Raw genomic sequence first — 22,121 nt, 5'->3', positions numbered from 1 at the left:
GCGTAGTATGGCATTATGAATTCAGCTGCGTACGCGTCGCGGGATTACGCGTGCAAAAAAGGTTTGTGCCCATGGACTGGGACCTAAATATGGCAAAGGTGCTCAAGCAAGCGCATTTCTGTCCTGAGGTGACGAGCCAGACTGTTGCAATGCTTTGCATCGATTGTATTACGTGAAATCTGTCACTATCATGGAATTTGCAATGTCCAAAAACACTTACTCTGGCTCGAACTTGTCTCAGTATTATAGAACGTGCAAACGTACCCGCCACCCTTTACTTTGTTGAACTGTGGTAACTGGGCGCGTTTCCGACAGTCTGACTGGAGACATTTTGAAAGCTCAAATGATTTGAAAGACTCGTTCTGATGGTTGTATGACTAAGGCATCAGTTGCCCTCCTTGATAGAGAGGTGAATTTTCTCAGTTCTAGATAACTGCCACTGTTCCGCGTCGCCTGCGGTTTCGGTAGCTTATTTTTTTTAGCTTTGCTGGTTTGCTATGATTATTTTGCTCAGCTATGATGTCTGATCGACTTCTTTCTGTACTTTCTTTATGCCGCTGATATGGCGCTAATAGTGACGTAGACCTTGCTTCTGTCTGCATGTGTTGTGCACTGATAACTCTGTTCCAGCACTATTTAGTTCCTCGAGTGGATTCCGTTTTCTTTCAGCCAAGTTGTAAGCAAAGTTGTCTGTGTTTCTCTTTCCTATGTCCTGTATCCTTTGCCCAACAGCGTGCTCTGCTAAATTCTTGAACCCTTCTTTTAGTTGCTTTGTGAACTGTGTATGTGCGAGATATATCTGCACTGGTATTATAAAGGCATACTACAAACAAGGAACTATTGAAGAAATACTTCAAAGCATGCTTAAACTTTTGCAGGTCTTTCGTATTCAGGCTCTTTCACGCCTTATAAGACGTGCGGCGCTTTTTCGTGGAGTGGATGCCATGGAACATAAACCATTGTTCTTCTTGCGAATGCATATCTGTCGGCGTTTCCGCATGCGGTGCTGTGATAGCAAGGAGACTTGAAATAACTATATACCTTTTCATGACAAGTGGAAAACAAAATTGGTCGAAATATGACGCCAAGTGACCAAAATGTAAACAATAATTAGCTCTTCATTCCTGTTCACAGCGTCTAGAATGCAATATGAACCATGGACCTCTGGTACACATTAAAAAGTGTAATAAAACTTTGTCTTATTTTAAAACACGAGATCGTCGTGCAGCCTTTAAAATAGTAAGAAGTCTCCGAGGAGGATTGTAACGTTTCTGCTTTTAAGATGTAGAATGAATCCTTGCTGAGCTTTTAAAGGGGCCATGACCGCCAATTTTCACGCATACCGTGCTTATCGCATTTGATTCCCAACAGAGTAAATTACAATTCCCCCAATTTTCAGTTGATTCTGTGCGGTAAATATTTTTGAAACGATTTTTTTTTTCGTTTCTTTTGCGAACTGCTTGCTGATGTGGCAACCTCTGATCGCTGATGTCACGAGCGCATACGTACACGGCACGCATCGTCTGCTGCGAGCTGTTGAGGTGTTTTCATGCACACCGTAGACAGCTGCCGCTCGAAAAGTTTTTTTTTTTTAGCCTAGCGAAATAAAATGCATTTCCCATGTTCTCTTTTCGCAAGCCTTCAACTTAGTACGCGAGCCGAGTGATCCTTGGGAAAGCGGACTTGCTCGTGGCGCCCACTTTCCGATTGTTGAGGAAACAGAAATCGATGGACCCCTGCTTTACTATTTACGCTTAGAAGCATGCTGTTCGTATGTTATGAGCATGGTCTCTTTTGAGCAGTCAAGTGCTCCCGTATGTGAAAAGCGGCACGTGTCGTGCATGCCTGACATGCACGTGTCGAGCATGCCTGACATGCACGACACGTGCGCCGTGAAAGCCGCGGCGTTTTGTAGCTAGCTACCAAGTTCTCGTCCGCTATTCATCGATCAATAATTAAACTCAAATTATCAAAAGGTGCACTCCAGTAACCTTGAGTCACGAAAGGAGCAGAGAAAAGTGCCGAGTGCGACGACTTCCGCTCTGCATGTACGCGTTTGTAAGTCGAACATACAGTTCCTTCGACTCTAACAAGGTAACCATGTGGGCTAGTTGGTGTATTTCAGACATAACTTCACCAGCGAAAGCACGAGACACCAGGAGAAGAAGAACACAGGACAACAGGACAGCGTTGTCCTGTGTTTTTCTTCTCCTGGTGTCTCGTGCTTTCGCTGGTGAAGTTATGCCTGAAATTCCTTCGACTGGTAGAACCTTTTTGCAGGAACCAATTGCCGCTTGCAAAACCCTACGTGACTCGAATGTTTTCACTGTCCGCACCGATGAATAGTCGCCGCCGTCTAAACGAGTGCTTCGAAATAATAGTACAGCATTTTGCTGTGCGTGCGCACTGTGCCCCAGGAGTGCGACGATTACGACAACTGCAGCACCGCGCTATGTTCGCATGGCATAAAACGCCAGGTGGGTTATCCTTATCTTAAATATTACGTACTCTTGCTCACAAATTGTACTTTTACTCATTTACACACCATGATAACACTGCAATAAGCTCCGATGATGCTATATCGCCTGCTTGGAAAACGCTTAATCGCGTAGGATACCGGCGCTTACCGCTAATTGTATCTGCTTTCTCTTATGTCACCAAAATTTAATTTTAGATCGGTTTAGCGAAAAACACGTTCCGACATTACTTGAATTAATGAGAACAACCAGATTTGTCGTCCGCAGTCGACGCCGACGGCTGCTGCCGGCTGCCTTCTGCACATGCTATGCAGACCGGGCCACATATATCGGCACTTCCCCCTTATTGTACTTGCGTCCTGCGATGTAGGCAGTCGTCGCTTTAAGGGCACTGTAGCCAAAACTACGCTCGACAGCTGTTTACAGGCGCTAAAGCTTGTGAATTCGCTCTCCGCAATCGCCCAAATCGCAAACACGAATCCTGCGTCGCGGTGGCTCGGTGGTTAGGGCGCTCGACTACTGATCCGGAGTTCCCGGGTTCGAACCCGACCGCGGCGGCTACGTTTTTATGGAGGAAAAACGCTAAGGCGCCCGTGTGCTGTGCGATGTCAGTGCACGTTAAAGATCCCCAGGTGGTCGAAATTATTCCGGAGCCCTCCACTACGGCACCTCTCTCTTCCTTCTTTCACTCCTTCATCTACCCTTCCCTTACGGCGCGGTTCAGGTGTCCAACGATATATGAGACAGATACTGCGCCATTTCCTTTCCCCCAAAAACCAATTATTATTATTATTACTCGCTAGGCCTGGTCTCGAAAGGGGCCGGCGGTCCACCGTCAACCGAAATTCAAGAATATGGCAAAAGTCTCTCACTGATTAGAAACAAATTGTGAAGTTATGATATGTAGCCGCTTGTTTCGCTTTTTTCGATACGGATAAGGTACACAAGCGCAGTTTTTCCGGCCGTCGCCTCACCGTGGGCGTGAAGCTTTCGCTCGGCCGCACAAGCGCAGGCGGCGGCGGCGAGCGGCACAGTCGTGCGGCGTTTTATGCCCGTGTCTCTTGCCTCGCCGATCGGTTCTATGCGCAGGCACCGAATGAAAGCACATGTTCGCTGATGCACGCACATCGCGTATGTCGCCGTGGATGTGGTCCAATAAGTTTTAAAATTCTTAAGTTTATAGATTGTCATACCGACTAGTCCTCTACCACTCTCTTCTGGTTCCCACTAAGCTGACTCTTTAACATTACTACGATACGCGATCGTTGATCGTGTTGACGTCGTCGTCGGTCTAGCGTGACAGACCAGTGCGTCAGCGACGGCATTTGCGTACCGATCAGCCCACCGACCGTAGACCGCCGTCGCATCGGCCTATAGTGTGACCGGACCGTACCTATACCGAAGAAAAACTGCGTTACTGTTATTACCGCTTTTGCAGTACCAATCATTAATATATGGGGGACGACTGCTACTTTGATCGCCCGCGAAAGTAGAGGGGGGAATGAGACCTCGCAGCGCATATTGCAGCAACGAGAGCAGAAGACGTTGCTCCGTGCATGTGCTAGTGACGTCACGAGAGCTTTCAATATAGCGGTCACTGCCGGTGGGAGCAGTCTCCCGGCCTCAATTTCTATCGTATTTTTTGGAAAATACAGCGCGTCCAGGGCAGCCAAATTTCGAAAATTGAATCATGAGCTCTTGGATTAGTTACTGAAGCATAAAACTGCAATATGAAGAATGACCATGTCATGGCCCCTTTAAGGGACCTTTAGCGTACTCTTTGAAAAAGAGAAAAAATAAACAGTTGTTTTGGGGGAAAGAAATGGCGCAGTATCTCCCTCACAACTCGGCGGACACCTGAACCACGCCATAAGTGAAGGGATAAAGGAGGGACCGAGAGAAGCAAGAAAGAGGTGACATAGTGGATGGCTCCGGAATAATTTCGACCACCTGGGGATCTTTAACATGCACTGACATCGCAAAGCATACGGGCGCCCCTGCGTTTCGCCCCCATCGAAACGCTGCCGCCGCGGTCGGGTTCACACCTTGCGATAGCATTACAACTTTCGTTCGCGAGAAAAGTCGGTCTCCGTCCGTCCGTGCGGTTGCGACAAAGCAGATGAACCACCTGTCACGGCGGGAAGGTTGCAGTGAAATCAATTAAAGTAAATTCAATGCAGTTGCCAAATTGCCACCGTGGCACTGTGCATCAGTGTAGTATTGTGAGAACTTTCCGTGATCTATCAATGTGTAAAAGAGATGGAGTACTTGCGAGGGAGGGACCTGTAATGTTATAGCATTGTACCCTTAAGGGTATATAAAGCGTCTTCCAAGTTTTTTTAATTTTTGAAATAACTGAAAGGAATCTACTAAAAATACAAGGAAATTACCTGAAATGTGATGGCCCAGCTCTTGGTTCCGTTTTATTACGATGTGTAATAAGGCAAGTGCCAGGTAATCGCACAAAATAAGCAAAAATGTTTAATTAAAAAGAAAATTCATGACGTTACTCAAGAAACGGAGCGTATCTTTAAAAAAAATTGGTGGGTGGGAGGTGAGCGGGAAGTGGTTGGTTCGAAGCCCACCGCCGGACACCCACCGGTAAAAATGGGTACAAGCCACCCCCGGCCCGGCGCCCGGGTTCTTCAGGGGTGTGTGCTTGGAGGAGGCTCCGCAAACCCCGCTGCGCCCCTTCGGGGGCAAACCCAGTTTCGAACAACTCAGCCTGCAAAGGTGGTTCGTGTTTCACTCCCAAGTGAAGAGTTCGACTCAAGGCTCGTATGCTCTAACCAGCGTCAAGTTCAAACACTATGGTCCTTCGTCAGAAGCGATTCAGAGCATCACTGCGGTCCTGGGCAAGTCCGTTTTTTCCGGCTGTCCGACTTTTTCATTGTTCTCGAGCACAGTTTAATATTTGGATAATGCATTTGCATATATGATGGGTGTGACCTCGTACGAAGTGAAGCACTGGCAGTGTGTGGTCAGTATGTGCATGGAGCTGGGGACGTCGTCCTCACTGTTCGGATCCGGAGACAGCAGTCTAGCTCGCCAGTACCGAGAGGCTGTGTTTCGGCTGATACGGTTGTAAAGGAGTGGGCATACAACACTATGGTTTCGCCAAATGCTTCGAAGGACATGTGAGAGCCCTTATTTGATCACTTGAGGCGTGAAAAGGTGATCGGGCTTCACTTCGCGGAGACGCGTTCAGTTCTCCCTCTTCGAGCCAAGGGATGGATCGCCTGAATGATTGTCTTAGCATCCACTGAAAGCATTGCTATGTTTTTATTGTTGTTATCTAAAATGGCAAGGTTTAATGCTCCTGCAGCAGCGCAGGTATTCTCGTGCTATGTACATGCCTGCAGAGACCGTTCTAAAGCGCTCACATGCACATCATACGCATTTGTTTACAACATGTTGACGGTGCTTATGAAACCTAAAACATTTTATACAGGCTTGTTAAACACAGAAAGGCGACAAAAATAAATAGACACACAAATGTTAACTATCATAGTAGCAGTACCATGCATAAAGCAGTCTCCACGAGCTGGCGTGTGTTTCGAAGGATTCCGCGATATTGTTAGAACGCGCGCATGGAAACGCGCTGATACTCCTCTAAGTACACAATTATGTCAGTCTCACATATAAAATCGTAACACGCTCTACGCTCGATATCCGGACATGAAAATGCTCGAAATCTCGTTAGTGGTAAGTCATCAGCTTCACTCTGAGCGCTCGCCTGTCGAGTCACTTTCAGTGACTGTCTCGCATGGACCACAAGGAAGTGACAACCACTCAGCACAATAGCAGCCGTAACGCAAATGCTTTATTCCGAATACAGGCCACGAAAACCGCGCTACTTGAACCGAAGTTCAACAGTAGCACCAAGATATGGCATGTAATATACGGACTGACGGTAAGGAACGTAAGTCGTTTTTCTTTTATTTTCCTCATTTGTCCTCTGGCGCTCCTGTTACTAATGGCAGCACACATTAACTTAGGAGCAGTCGGGTCTCACTACACACGCAGATAAAACTGACAGCAACAGAAAGCACGACGTGACGGTTCCGGTGGCGGAACAGCTTGTTCATCCGGCGATGTAGTGCACTTACCCTCGCAGATTTTCCAAGATCGAAACCTTTCTTCGTATATTGGCTATCTAGCTCTGGCGAACGTGACTGATGAGTTCGCCCGTTCGGAAAGGGTGCATGCCGAACGGGCGCGACAGGGGCAGTACGTCCTTGTGCAGTTCGGTTCCGTGATGATCGCAAACGATCGCATCCCACGCCTTTAACTCTCTCTCCCAATTCTTGAAATCCACAACACAGCAAGTATTTCCTCTGCCTTTCCACATATTCGTACAAAAAACACATTCGGAAGCAACCCGCAATATTTCCACTGCTGCGTCGAGGCGTTCACGCTGGCATCTTACGAGGCCCGTAATGGCGCTGTGTTCCTAGCGCACCTGTGGCGCCATCTGGTCTCAAACGGAAGAACCGCGCGCTGACAACATATACCACTGCCGATTCTGCGGCTCCACGTTTTCCGCATGACGCGTCGGCATAGGCTACTTCCTCGGCTGTCTTGTTTTCCATATTTTTGGCAATGGTTCTTGCTCTATGTTCTCTGCGTTCTTTGTGTATCGGGTGCATGTTCCTCGGTAGAGGTGGGATCAATAAATACTTCCTCGTGTCTTGGGGAATGTCTGTTTTTTCGTGTTAGCCTCTGTCTGGTTTGAGGCATATCCACCCGAGGATGTTTCTCGTCGTTTTTATGTTTCAGTCTTTCTAGCTGCGCGATTCTTAGCGTCTCAGTTAGTTCCTGCCATCTATTATTGTTTTTACCTGGTTCACTTTTTCTAGCTGCGCGATTCTTACCGGCTCAGATAGTTCCTGCCATCTATTGTGGATTCCCATTAATTCCAGATTTTCCGTTGAAGTGGATATGGGGAGACCTAGTGCTCGTTTGACGCATTTCCTAATTATGGCGTCGATTCTGTCGCGCTCCATTTCCTTAATGCTTAGAAAGGGTGTGGCGTAGCATATGCGACTAATGATGTAAGCTTGGGTCATCTTTAGGAGGCTGCGCTCTTTGAGGCCGTGGCCTTGAGTGACTCTCCTGAACATGCCCGTGACTTTTGCCGCGTAGTTTTTTAATTGCCTAATGGTGTTTGTGTTTTGTCCATTTGCTACAATCAACATTCCCATGATTCTTATTTCTATGCCGGGACGAGAGTGTTTTCTACCATAATTTTTATGTCTACGTCTTTCTTTTTTTCGTGTTGTAGTTGAAAATTACGATCTTTCTGGGGAGCACGACAGACCTCTGTCTGCCGCGTATTTAACGTCATCTGCGGTAGTTTGCAACTTCTGTTCTGTTTCCGCGTCGCCGCCCTTATTAATCCAACGATTTATGTCATCAGCGTACATGCTGAACTTAAGGTCTTGAATTTGATTTAATAATGGGGGAGTGCTCTCGTTGCTATATTAAACCGAAATGGGGATAGGGCGCAAGCCCTGAGAGGTGCCCTTGATCCCTAGTTTGGTTGTGGGGGATTCAATGTCTTGGAATTTCATGATTACCTCTCAGTTTGAAAGTCTTTAATGTAGTTGTATGTTTTCTCACCTACTGCAATTTCTTGCAGTCCAGCGAGTATAGCGTTTTGTTTTACGTTTTCAAAGGCTTTGGTTTGGTCTAGGCCTAGGATCACATTTGTGTCCTTAGTTCTTTGATCGAGGATGTCGTGTTTAAGTCTGAGCCTAACATATGCTGTGTGCAGAGGCCCGGTCTGAAACCTACCATTTCGTGTGGGCAGAGGTCCTCTTTTTCCATGTATTTGATTAGTCGTGTCAGTACTACGTGTACCATAAGTTTGCCCACGCACGAGGTAATCGAGAAGGGTCTTATGTTTTCTAATTTTGGTGGTTTAAATTAGCCGTGTTTAACAACTGCCGAACTTGGTTAGAGAGCGAAAGTTGCGGTGTATCGGGCAAGTAGACGCGGCTTGGCGTCTGTAACGTTGAGTGCGTTCCGCCCATTGGATAGGCAGCGTGCCCACCCTGTCGGCCCGGCAGGTGGCAGTTAAATTAATGGTTCATCGCGAGAGGTTGGTCAACCAATGAACGCTGCGGCCTATTCTACCGCCCTCTGCCACCGAATCCAAAGGACAAAACTCAAGGTCAAGTGGTGCGACACAATGGTGGACCACATATGGTAAGGCCCATAGGCTATAGCCACGCTTCACCTCTGGCCCACTTGGTCTGAGACAGCCTGCCGTCAGGTTCTGACAGGAAGTTATGACCCTCCGATCCGAAGTACTGCGGCGGAAACAACGCGGCGCATTTCAGTTCAGAAAAATAACTTTTTGTTGTTTTGAAAGCATTATATAGCTGAGTTGTGCCCGCAGATCGCGTCCGCAATGTGTGTCCACACGATGACGTCACTGCAGATGAATGATCGTGCCAACGTTTGATCATAAAGCCACGTGACAAGATGAAGTCACACCAAAGTCACATGTCTTGGAGCAAAATTTAGAGATGACGTCACACCCGAGCCGAGTCACTGTTACACATATCGTGTTTCTTTCCATGGCTCGCTGCGTCGTCCTTAAGCTGAACCCTTTTCCTTAAGGCTGCTGTACTCTTTTTTTTCGCATGCGCACGCGTCCATGCAACCATGCGCACGGACGCGTGAGGGCTCTACGTTCCTGCCCCGTAGGCGTGTACCGGTAAGATACAGCCGTTGTATATCTTTCTCTGCAGGGATATTGGTAAGCTTCCATTACTGATCTGTGAGAACCTACCATATGCGCTCCACCCCATTATCCTTCGTTATTTCCCTCTCATGATCGAACAGCACTGCTAGCCTCACTAGATAAGGTTCTAGCGTTAAACGTTGCCGTCAAAGGCGACCCAAGGCTTACCTGGGTAGACAGTTTGCAGAGAAGCTGCAACCGGAGTAGTCGACTTGTCGCGCGATATGTATACGACGTATGTCCGTAAGGTTCGTCGACCTTCTAGCCACTGCGCCGCCAGTTGGAGAGATCTCGCACGTTGCCTTTCGCGCGGCTGATTCCGGGACGCGATTCGTATGGGACATCCATCACGCATCACCTCTTTCAGAAAATATACTTAACGGAAGCCGGCAGTTTGTGGAATAACGCTAATTCTCCCCAAACAAAAAATTCCCGGTAATACACACGCATGTCCGTTTGTCGCCGCCTGGTACACAGGAAAGCAAACAACATATGTAATGTTCAAATTTAATCATCAGCCTACGCCCACTGCAGGGGAGAAAGAAGGTCTCTCCCATTAACCGTCCTTTATCAGCTGCAGCCACAGTATCCCCGCAAATTTCTTGCATTCAGTCTCAACCACGCAACCTTCTGCCCCCACCCCTCCCTCCTGCTACGCTTGCCTTCTCTTACAGAGGACCAGCGGTTATCTTCCCTTTGCATTACATGCCCTGCCGAAGCCAATTTCTTCGTCTCGATTTCCACTAGGATGTCATTAACCCGCGTTTGTTCCCTCACCCACTCCTGGTCCCTTTACGTTACATCAATTCTTTCCATAGCTCGCTGCGTTGTCCTTAGCTTGAGCCCTTTTCGTTACCCACCAAGTTTCTGCCCCGTAGACGAGTACTGGTAGGATACAGCTGTTCAATACTTGGAGGGAAATTGGATACATTTCCACACACTGAACTAAATATACAAATGTGACATGGCATATCATGCAAAATGTTTGCATTTAGCATATGCAAGCGTGCATACTCTTAGTGTATGCAGACAGAGGTGATCGGGCTCTTTTCCAACCATATCTGTGTACACTACAAGCAGACTACAAGTCGCAGAGGAACACATTTAATGCACTCTCCTGCTTGGCTAAGGTGTTCCCTACCTCCCACAGCACTGCAAGAAAATTATGAGATGGAGTATGGCAAGTGGACATGAGCACAAGTGAAAGGTTGAGTGAGACCAAGTGGTGGTTGCAAGTGGACACGAGTGGTTGCCAGTGTAAGTGAATGGATTAAAGAATTGCCACAAGTGCAATTGAGCCACCTGTCATGATGCAGAGGTATAGCACACTGTCATAACTGAATGAGCTTGCTTTTCACGCTGCCAACTCTACTTGTCAAGCATGTATTTCGTTCACTTAAAACTTTGGCCAAGCACTTGCACCAACATCACCAAATTGGCAGTTCCCAGAGTTGCTTACAGTGACACAATTTCGAACTAGAACATTCATTGCAGTGAGAACTATGTTGATTTGAAACTTTCCTGTAGTGCTTCCTCTGAACTTCTCTCAAATTTAATAATCCATACAGTGCACGTCCAAAGAATAAGCAAGATTAAGTAATGGCACTTTACATCGGTACAACCACTTGCAATCTTTCAACAGCAGCCACTGCGGCACTCTCAGAAGCAAGCACATTTGGCAGTGCTGCAGACCGCAGGCTGGAAAGAATTTGTTTCGGGCCATGACACCCCACAAGCCAGCAATACAAGATTAGAGACCAGCAATTGTAAAAGATAAATTCTTTATTTGGCAGGTCACATGTTATTCCGATCACAAAGACCTTTAAGGAATATGGCCTTCACTTGAGCCAATCAACCAATCAAAGGCCAATCACCTTCCAGCCATATTGCATAAGTAAACTCCAAGTAAGAGGGAGATAGAATTGCCGTGGCCTTTTCACCATTGTGTGCATTGTCAAAACAAAGGCTCGCCACTGATGAAAACAATGCCTCGACCAATTTCAATGAGCACTGAACGACATTCTTCAGGGTCCCTACACTTGGCAGTAACAAAAAAAATAATCTCAAATTTGTTTTGGCCTAGCGTTCCAAATCATACAAGTGTGCCAGCAAGGAAGCGTGGAGCTTGGCAGTGGGCAACCCCGGGAGGCCAAAAGACCCAAGGTTTAGGTTAATGAATTTCGGCACCCACAGCAACCCAGATGATGCGAGAGACAGGGGGAAGTTCTTGGTCAGCAAGGAAGTTGATTGGGGCCCAAACTGAGCACCTGTCGGACATGGTGCCTCTTGCATCCCCAAACACTCACACCATTTGGCGTCCATGCATCTTGCGGGCTACGGCACTTCGCAAATCCGCCTACGGCGAACCTGTTTGGATAGTTGAACATCGAAAGAAGAGGAAGAAGTGGGGGAAGGAGTAAGAGAATGAAGGGTGCAAAGGCTGCACAGGCAACGTGGAAGGGGAACAACTGGCCAGGGGGACCCAAGTGAACAGAAATAGGAAGACTAGAAGGGGTAAACACACTTCTACACCCATGTAAACAAACTAGTAAGACCGGGTGGAGAAAAAAAAAAAGGCAGGGAGAAGAGGGGCAGTGTTTGGAGTCCCCAAGCAAACCCCCGACTCGCAGACTACTCCCAACAACCGCCGTCGCAGCAACAAGCGTGAGGAAGCCATCATCTAGGTGACCGTGCATAACCCATGGCACCAGCTCAGAAAGCGGCGCTGCACAGTGCTCAGTGAGCAACACAATTGCATGCATGAAGCTGGCCAACTCGACCCATCGGGGTTAGAGTGCAGAAACGAGCCATTTGACAGACATCGAGCCAACCAGCCATTTGTTTAAACAGAAACATGTACAAAAATTTACATTCTATATACAGGATACGTGGGCTTCGCTCCCCATGCTGCTGCTGCGAGGGCAGTGTATGATGTGTGGACAATTATCAAGCTTGCCTAGTGGGGCGCTTTCGATGCAAAAGGGATGGTTTCAAAAACCAGGCTCCCGTGAGGGAAAGAAAAAATCAGAGCCTCTCATTCTTGCTCGTGACCCTTTTGCTGGTCTGTCATCAAGCTCTATGCAAGGCACTTCCACACAGTCAACATGAATGGAAGTGAAAGCGCTCACGAAGAAAAAATCTCAGCAAGACAGCCAGCAACTGCAAAGCAAAAAGCACAAACAAATCTGTCCACAAACACTCCGATTAGGTCAACATCAGTCTAGTTCAGCTGAGTGGACTGCCAATCAAGAACAGCACAGTGAAATTCATTTTTGCAGCAAGAGTCAAAACTTGCAATTTTTGTTCCCTCTACTTAAAGCAGTCATTTGCTGGCACTGGCAAATCAAGTCTCACCTAGTATCAGATTGTTGTGCTACGCTGCAAAATGAAAAAAAAGTGCCAGCCAATAAATGCACGGCCATCGATGAAAACATCAGTCTCTTCTCCACAATGCATAGGCCCTGCCTTATTCTTTCAACTTTTGAGTCCGCACAGGTGTATAAAAAGTCTGGAACGCACAGGCACGCGCACACACACTGCACTTTACGTGGAAAGAGGACTTGTCCTCTTCTCCTGTGTCTTGCCACCACACCGAGTGAGATGGAGGGACGCAGAGGCTTCATAGACTTCTTGCAAGGGCTCCGTTCTCTGGCCAGCATCTCTTCCAAAATGGAGGAGCAACTGCTGTGGCGCCTCTGTCACGGCAGCACAGACGCGTGTCCTGCTGCCAGCACAATGTGCCCCGCGCCACTCAACTGTTCTGTACACATGTCGCAAGGGCGGGCGAAGCAGCACCATGTTTGCAGCCAGGAAAGTACTTGTTCTTATTTCACACTGGCAAGACACTAATTTTGCGGAACTGAGAAGAACTTATTTGAAAAAAAAATCCCACTGCTCTCCTCCATCCATATAAAGTCTCGTGACTGTGGGCTTCCAGACAATTTTCACGTAAAAAAACAGCACTATGTATAAGTTATGGTACAAGACGGCACTTCCAGTAAGGTAATAAATACTTGTTCACATCAGCAGGCATTCTATGAATTTCCACTTGCAGTAGTCCGAGTGTTCTTTTTTTAGTTTTTTTTATCTTCACGCACGCACAACACACACACACTCTTGCACATTTTTCCTTCTGTACAGTATGCAACAGAATCACCTGGAAGTGATGAACAGAATCTGAAACAGGAGAAAAAATGACATTCCACAAGCTGCTAATTTACAAATTGATGCGCTACTAACAGCAATGTTAACGAAGTTAAGTACACAAACAATGCAATCTTGCCATGATGAAGTTAGATCCCTAATTAGAGCTCAAACAACCAAAAATGTGAATGTAAGGGAGCTTTTAATCAACCCTTAATATCGGCAAGACTAAAACAACACACCAGATATGCGAATCGGGCAACTCCGAATTATGAAGTGCAGCATAATAAACACCATACTCCTTGCCCACCTGCACAGTCACATCAAAACACCAGACTTAATCTACTTTAGGCACAATACACTATTCCCCATTGCATTTTCCACTTGTATCAAATGATCTGAACAAACGTGGTAACTAACTGACAGGATAAGGCCCTCACTCCAATTCGATGCCCTCACTAATCCCCAATGAACCACTCGATTCTGTGACTTCTAGCTTATGGCCCCCACATCAGTGAGAATGGCTTTCAGTAACTATCTGTCTAAAAGACCCCACATGTGGAAAAATCCCTTCTTTAAACCCACCAAGAAAGTACAATTCTTCTGCACTTGCAGTTACAAGCAATTACAGTCGAGCCCACATATAACGGCCCCACTTAATGTCATGCGGGGGTCATGACATTGGTTGGAATGATTTTATTTCTGTCGATGACGACGCCAACACCGCGGAACCGTGCACGGACGAGGGCATCGTTTCTGAAGTGCTGGACGAGAGTGACGCGGAGGAATTGGATGAGGGTGAAACTTCGAAGCCGGAACCCATTAGCGTGCCTGTAGCAATGGGCTACATAGAGAGCCTCAGACAACTTGTCTATGCCAAAGGCCTTGGCGAAGAGCACACTTCTGCTTTAAACAGGAAACCTCAGTCATCGGATCTGCGCTGCAAAAACACGTCCACCGTGAACTTTTTCGCTAAGAAATATTTACTGTTTTGACAAGCAACTGTCATTAAAGCTGTGGTCCACTTACTACGAACTTCGGTGAATAACGAACAGACGCCGCGTGATGCTCATGTTCGTTATGAGCGGGCTTGACTGTACCACAAAACATCAATTAGAATTGACAAGCAACTGTCTTTAAAGCTGTGGTCCACTTACTACGAACTTCGGGAATAACGAACAGACGCAGCGTGATGCTCATGTTCGTTATGAGCGGGCTCGACTGTACCACAAAACATCACTAGTGAATAAAAACATGCCATATATACATGAATATAAAAAGTTTGTTTCCGCTTTATTAAGGGGGGACAGCCCTCTTTGTGGACTAAAATCTGATTTTTGACCTCTTTTTCGGGATCCTGAGGTGGTCTTTCCGCAGCATCTATGAATTTTAGTTGGAATGCTACAAAGGCCGAATTAGGCAGTGTTGTTCAAAGAGGTGAACACCACATAAGCGTGGCCCTTTAAATTGATGCCAAATCGCACCAAACTTAGATTGCCCGCAGTTCGAGAAATATGTGCACCGCCAGCTCCATTTCAGCTTCGTCCGAAAGCTGATGATTCAGGCTACCCATATTACAGTTTGCAACCACGAGCAAGCCCTGAAAGCGGAATATGAGAAGTCGCAAAGCCAGCGTTTTTCCTCTCACTCTCCAATGCACCTCCGTTGGGTGCACTGATTGGACAAAATTTGAAAGCACGTGATGGCACGGCCAGACGAGTATGCTGGAGCGGCGGCCGTAGTGGCGAGCACATGGCGCGACGCTGCAAGCACTGCTCGTAGCATGCAAGCGTGCGGCAACATCTTGTCACGCCTGAGCCCATGAGCAAACGTGTCGTCGCATGTAGCGAAAAGTTGACAGCATAGGCAAGTCTACCAGTCTCTGCTGTCTTCAGTTACGATGGGAGTCTACTCCTCCAAAAGCCGGGAAATGGCAAGCTCTCAAAACCAAGCAGGGCATTGTGATGGACGTCAAGAGTGGTTTGAAAAAGGCTACAGTGGCCAAAAAGTATGGTGCCACTGACACTACTTTGTCCGCCATTTGAAAGAACAGCGACAACTTGCGACAACAGATGCAGGAAGACTGTCGCTTGCAAGGAAGTGGGTTCGTGCGTCAAATTATGAAAATGTCGCCGCTTTGAACAGTTTCGAGAGGTCCCGGCTCACAGCGTTCCTATGAGTGGCTCGATATTGCAAGCCAAGGCCAGGTGCCTTGAAAACATTGAGGCATGATGGTTTCAACCAACTGAACGGCTGTATTCAGCGTTTCAAGGACCGGCACGAGATAAGCTCGTCGTTGCCGGCGGCGACTCAATGTGTGGGAAGTAGCTGCCACAGATGAAAACATCATGACAGCGGTGCGCGGTCGCAATTAACATCGTTCTTTCATTCACTATGACGCTTCGGAAAAAAAGATCAAATAAACTTCATTGTAGCCTGTGATTGCTGTGTTGTGCATCTGGTGTGTTTTCAGGTGCAGAAATGTAGGCTGGCCATTATGAAAACGCGAATGCATGGAAAACCTACGTTTTGGTTACAGTGGAGTACCGCTTATAATGCGGATTTTCCTGACTTCCACGGTATGCGTTATAAGTGGTCTATGCTACATATCCAACCATCAGCTGCAGCAGGAAAGTTTGCAGTTTTGGAATCTGCACATGAAAATGCACAAATGGTGAAAATTTCCTGTAAATCTGTTAAATATTAAAAATAGTTCTAAGAAGGGTGTCCCTCCTTAATCGCCTTTAGCATACACCTCGAGTTATATTCAGAACCAAGGTTGGAATATAAGGCCACGCATTTTTTTTGCTCGCTGCTCAAGATAGCACCACAAACTTCAATACAGGGCTTGCAAACTGCTAGAATCCAGCTTTTTGATGGCCTTAGGGCCACGCAGCATGGGCCTGAATGTGCAAAAGAGGTGGCACAGGCCGTTAAAGGGGCTCTGACAGGGGCTGTAAAAGTCGCAGTATGCTCGGTGTGTTAATGCACCGCACTACACGAATATTGTCCAGCAAGAATTTTCATTGCACTCTTTGGTGAGTTACCTTAGTGAAAATTTGAATTTTGGTGTCTTTGCGCCTTTCCCACTCCTCAAGTCATTTTTTGCATGCTGGAAGATCGGCGCTCCTTTGCCGGGCCCCTCTCTGGGAGTGGAGGCTTCTGACCCGGTGGAGCTACGCGGCTTATTGGCCGCGCCATTAGTAGCTGCCCGACGTCAGAAAGCATCTAACCAATAGGCACTTCTCAACTTGTATAAGCAAGTGCGACCGGCGGCGGGGGGGGGGGGGGGGGTAAACATGAAAAAGTCGCCAGGAAGGGCTCGCCAACTTCCGCGCTATTGTGGGTCCTCTGCTGGGTGTAGTGTACAGTAGAACCCCGCTGTTACGTTCCTCACTGCTGCGTTTTCCCGGCTGTTACGTCGTTTTCATCCGGTCCCGGCATAGCTCCCATAGGATCCAATGTATTGGGTACCCCGCTGTTACGTTGTAGCTGTGAAAACATTCCCGCATGATACGTCGCAACCTGGCACCCCGAACCCGGCCGGGCAACGCGCGCCAACCGCCATTTTGACGAGTGTCCAGGCTTGGCTACGGAATTGGCTACAGGACCATGGCCTCCGAGACCACCCCCTTGCACGCGCGTGGGTAATCTCGGAGGCCATAAAAAGCCGCATGCGAGTTGGAGAGATTGCCACTAGATGGCCACTGCCTCGTCAGCCGTAGAGCTGACCCGTAGCCGCTGACCCGCGGGTCCGCAGCAATCCAGTCTTGTTTGTGCGGTTCAACCCATCCGAGTCGTCTGTGTCCTCCCGCCAACACCTATGCTGCCTACGCCTCGTCGGGCCTCGCTAACACCGCGAGCGATTTGTCGTCCTTAGATGGCGTCGCGCGAGCGCAAGGCGCTTTCCCTGGAGGAAAAGCTGGATGTTCTCAACGCAGCCGACAGGCAACCAGCGCGGAAAAGAGTAGACATCGCCAAGGATCTTGGTCTGCCACCCTCGACGCTTAACAGCATCATCTCGAAGCGCGCAGAGATACAAGGGAATGCCGCGCTCTTCGGCCCGAAAGCTAAGCAGGCTCGTGGCGCCAAGTATGAAAACCTCGACGAGTCGCTTCTTACTTTGTTTAAACAAGCTCGCGCTGCCGGTGTTAACTTCGACAGCAGCATTTTGCGCGAGAAGGCGATGGAAATAGCCGACCGACTGGGCATCAGTGACTTTGCGGCGTCAAATGGCTGGATCGACCGTTTCCGGAAGCACGGCATCGCGTATAAGACGGTATCCGGGGAAGCAGCAAGTGTAAATATGGAAACAGTCGACGATTGGAAGGCCACACTATCTGCCATAATTGAGGGGTATGAGCCTTGTGACATTTACAATGCCGACGAAACGGGTCTTTTCTTTCGGGTGCAGCCATCCAAGTCGTTAAGCCTGAAGGGCGAAGCATGCCACGGAGGCAAATGCAGCAAAGAACGATTGACGGTGCTTCTTTGCTGCAAAATGGATGGCTCGGACAAGCTGAAGCCATGGGTAATCTGAAAATACCGAAACCCATGGTGCTTAAAGACCATTCGCCTGCTGCCATGTCACTATAGAAGCAACAGTCGTGCATGGATGACGGGTTATTTGTTCGAAGAATTTCTTCGTTACTTCGACAACAAGATGGGCTCCCAGTGCCGGAGTGTTGTCCTTTTTCTGGACAATTGTGCTGCCCACCCGAGAGACCCGTCGTTTCTTCGGAACATTAAGCTTGTTTTTTTTTTCCTGCAAACACTACAAGCCACTTGCAGCCGGAGTCATAAAGAACTTAAGGAGGGACGAGGGTCTTAAAACTAATTTTTTTTTATTTATGGCTAGAATCATGAAATTTTGCACACAGATAGAGTTTTTCTCTTCCGATTCCAAAAATGTAATCATAATTGAGCTGGTGGTCTTAGATCAAAAGTTACCGTACAAAGTCTACAGCGTAATTAGGTAATTTCTTACGGAGTATTAATGAACTTTCCCATTGAGTTTTGTTGCTTTTAATTACATGAATTAATAACCAGAGAGTTCCCATACCCAATGACATTCTTCGTTTTTCTCTAAAGGCATGTCATCCTGATATATTATGTCAAGAGTAAAAGGTCGCAGTATTTGACACTGCAATTCGTTAAAATAATCGTAAACTGCCATTTATGCGTGGTCTAAACAAAAAAAGTAAGAATGTCATCGGATACCTTATTTCTCTCCGAAGAAAATGGTACCAAAGTTATTCTTGTGAGACAAAATGAAGTTATCAAAATCCTGCGTAAGGCTGAGGAGATCGACCAAAAATATGAAACTGAGAAAAATGCATTTGAAGTTTGACCATATGTTATAAGATGAATGGTCGGTAGCTTCACTGTGATATTTCCCACCAAAAATGACACGTTCTTCCCATTTCCAAAACTGTCTTCGGAGTCTAAATATGTCAACTAAGACCGAAGATATCACAGACAAACTGATGTCTGGATAGCATATGCTAGTAGGAATTCAGCAAAATTTGTGGACTTGAAATATAACCAAGACAGTGGCAATACTTTATTACTGTCTTGCCAGTTACAGCATGAGGGCTGCAAAAGCTTGGTAACTGAATAGTTCTCGTCCATGATGACGGTGATTTGCACCTGTTCCGAGCTGTATTCTGGAGTGTTTCTTGTTGGTAGTCTACACCCGTCCGGGGCTATAGTTTGGAGACCTGTTTCCTTTGTGCTTCCTAGAGAAGCCTTTTTTTTTGTCTGCATTATTGCTTAAAAAAGCTGTCGTTGACTTGTTCAGCCTTCATTGGTCCTTTTCAAGGCTGCGCCGAAGGAGGTTGCAGCCTGGAGTGTAGCCGAGGCCCAAAGCCACGCTCTCATTGGTTTTCCTCCTGCCTTGATTAAATACTGCAACAGCTTCAGCAACTGCTCTAGTCACGCTGAGTAAAGAAGCACGATTATTTTTGGATGCTTGTGTCCAGATCACAGAGTGCAGGCACTCGCTCGAATTTTGTGTCTTGCCATCGGCACACCTCTCCAGCAAGGCATCATCGCTAAGTCGAGCAAACACTGGCTCCAGTGCTGTGCGAACAGAGTCTGGCAAAGCGTCTTTGTGAGCAGGAGCCTCTTCACCATTAGCAATAGCACGATTGTATTTGCACCATGAGCTTCGGCCATCTGGACACAAGCTATGGTCGGGGGCACTGTCTGTCGAGGACATGTGTCGAAGTGTGGCTTGGACTGCCTTCTTCATTTCTGGCACATCATGCGTATGGCTACGAAGGGCGTACCCATAGTAGTTCGTGATTTTTTAAATTTTTTTCTTGGGTCAGCTTCCCTCTGCCCCCGAATGCTTCGCCCTGTGCCTTTTTCCTGTCGACTAAGCTTCGTAGTGCAGTGCCCATGTGCTTGTGCACATGGTTAAGGCAGTCCTTTTTTTCAATGGGGACAAACCCATACACGTTTTCTTCCTTCAAGGCATGGAATGTGCGGCTGTCTCCGTCACAAAGCACTGTTGTGTAGCGCAGCCCATGTTTGGAGAGTGAGCGCTTAAACATCATAAGGGCTGCCTCCACTTCCATTCGCCCTGCATTGCAGTCAATGTTCTTTTGGCACTCGTGCTCCGAGACCCGGTCTTCATATCCTTCATCGGAAGTTTTGAGACCGATGGCGCAACCGAGACAGAAGTTAGAACGACATGGTCAATCACCAAACCGGTGTACATTTCAATGATGCAGCCCACTCCAATATGTGATGACCGCCCTCTGGTCATCCACGTGCCATCAAAGATAACGTCAATGTTTCTTGGCTCCAGCGAAAGGTCTTTGTAAACATCCTTGATAATACTCACACTAGCAGCTTCAGAGGCTGCTGCAGTGCCCTCAGACCTCGACCACTTTTCTTAGATGAGTTTGAAACGTTTTGTGGTGGAGACCTCTGTGTGAAAGGTTCATTCCAGCACAAAAATCTGAGAGGGCCGTGACTCCTTTTCCGATGCTCTGGATGCTTTTCAAGGCCCTGATATTCACCTCAAAAGGTGTGATCTTAGCAGGTCTTTCAGTTCTCGGTGACGAAAAACGCGCCACACGATAGTCGCACACCGAGCACGTCACCTCCAGTTTCACTGCTAGTCCAAACTGCTTGTCGGACTTGTTCAAATCGAGCGTAGCCAGCCCGCACTTGCCACACTTCACCGCCGCCAAAAGGTCCTTCAGCACTGCCATGTCCACCACGATAAAGTTGGTGCCCGATTCTGCTTCCGAGTGCACCAGGTCCACTTCAAGAAGATCGAATTTCCGCTGCGTTGCCGCCTTTGCATCCATGCCGCGCTTTATCATATCTGCGTGTTCCGTATGCGCGGCGATCTCCTCCGCCGTGTAATACTTCCGTGTCGTGTCGACAAGAACTGCTGGGTCCGGGATCAGATTCTGGAGCAAGTTGGGGAGGGCGACGCTAGCTGAGGCTCCGAACAATCCTCACCCGGCATGATCGAACGTCGGACAGGCGATGAGGCAGGTAGACGCTCGTGGCTGTGAACAATCCTCGTTCGGCACAGTCAAACGTCGAGCAGGCGATGGGGCAGGCGACGCTCGCTGTGGCTGCGAACTCTCGTCCGGCACGGTCGTACGTCCCGACGTCGACCCGCGCTTCGTGTTGGGCGGGCGATGCTTTACCCTCCCGTACGCAGTACGCGTCGTCGTCTTCAAATGTGCGTCTCCCGGCATCAGTTACTTTGTACTGACAAAGTAGGCAACGTAAGAAAGAAGAAACCGCAAAAAAGGCCACGAGAAACTTTGCTAAGCGAGCACTGCGCAAAAAGAGATGCGGACAGACGCTCAAAGCGAAAACCACGACGCGCCGGTCGCGTCAGCCAATGGTAGGCCTCGGACGGGAGGCTCGCCTCGCCCGCGCGCCCTCCAGCCAATTAGCGGCCCAGAAAGGGCCTTCACAAAACCGGCTAGGGTGGTCGTTCTCCTTGACCGACGCCATTTTGAGATGCTGCAAAACGCGCACAAAGAAACAAGCTTCAAAACGAGCCCAAGATGGCGCCGATCGGCCGGATGGCTCGCCCGCGGCACGCGCGGGAAATTCGAACAAATTTCGTCCGTTTCGGGGCACTTCGTGGCTCCCGTTATGTTTTGAAAGTCGATTTTACCGTATTTCCCGATCGAATTCAGCGTTAATATTTTTCAGGGCAGGTGCTTGAAGGTACACACATTTCGAAAATGCATTTTTCTCAAAACCGACTTTTTGGCCAATTTTGGTCATTATAAGACCCGCGTCCCCCCTTAAAGCACTCGCACAGGAAGTCCATCGTAAAGCGCTGCCTGGCGCGTATTGATCGCGGACAGCAGCCTATGATCGTTTCAATACTGGACGCTATGCACTACGTCACTTCAGCGTGAACTGCAGTGAGCGCGTCAACTGCACAGCACTGCTTCGCGCGGTGTGGCTTTCGCATGGACGGCGGAGAGGAAACTGCCACGGCGGCGGAAGCAGCCTCTCATGATCAAGAGCTGAGTGAAGCTTTTAATGCGCTGGGTGCCACGGGAGTCCCGTATCGCCGAGATCGTTGCAGACTCGGTCGCGAGTGAAGCCTCAGACTGTGATGACGACGAGGAGCACGAGCCGCATGATTCCGGGGAGTTGGCGGACCCGAGCTTTGGAGAAGCCGTCGCGGCTCTGGACCTCCTCCGCAGGTACGTCGCACCTCAAAGCGACGCTGAGAGCAATGCGGCTTTCCAGGCCGT

General features: G+C 48.1%; 1 protein-coding gene across 1 annotated transcript in view; it reads right to left on the bottom strand.

Annotated features, from left to right (window-relative positions):
* Positions 1–10,992: 10,992 nt before the first annotated feature.
* Positions 10,993–22,121, bottom strand: part of me31B (ATP-dependent RNA helicase me31b) — a 42,782-nt gene continuing 31,653 nt past the window's right edge. The window contains exon 12 of the mRNA XM_077627881.1: positions 10,993–13,404. The gene's annotated coding sequence lies outside the window, so the exon portion shown is untranslated. The remainder of the gene's footprint in view (positions 13,405–22,121) is intronic.

This window comes from Amblyomma americanum, chromosome 6 (genome assembly GCF_052857255.1).
Source record: "Amblyomma americanum isolate KBUSLIRL-KWMA chromosome 6, ASM5285725v1, whole genome shotgun sequence".
Lineage (NCBI taxonomy): Eukaryota > Metazoa > Arthropoda > Arachnida > Ixodida > Ixodidae > Amblyomma > Amblyomma americanum.
This window is presented reverse-complemented; position numbering and strand designations above follow the sequence as displayed.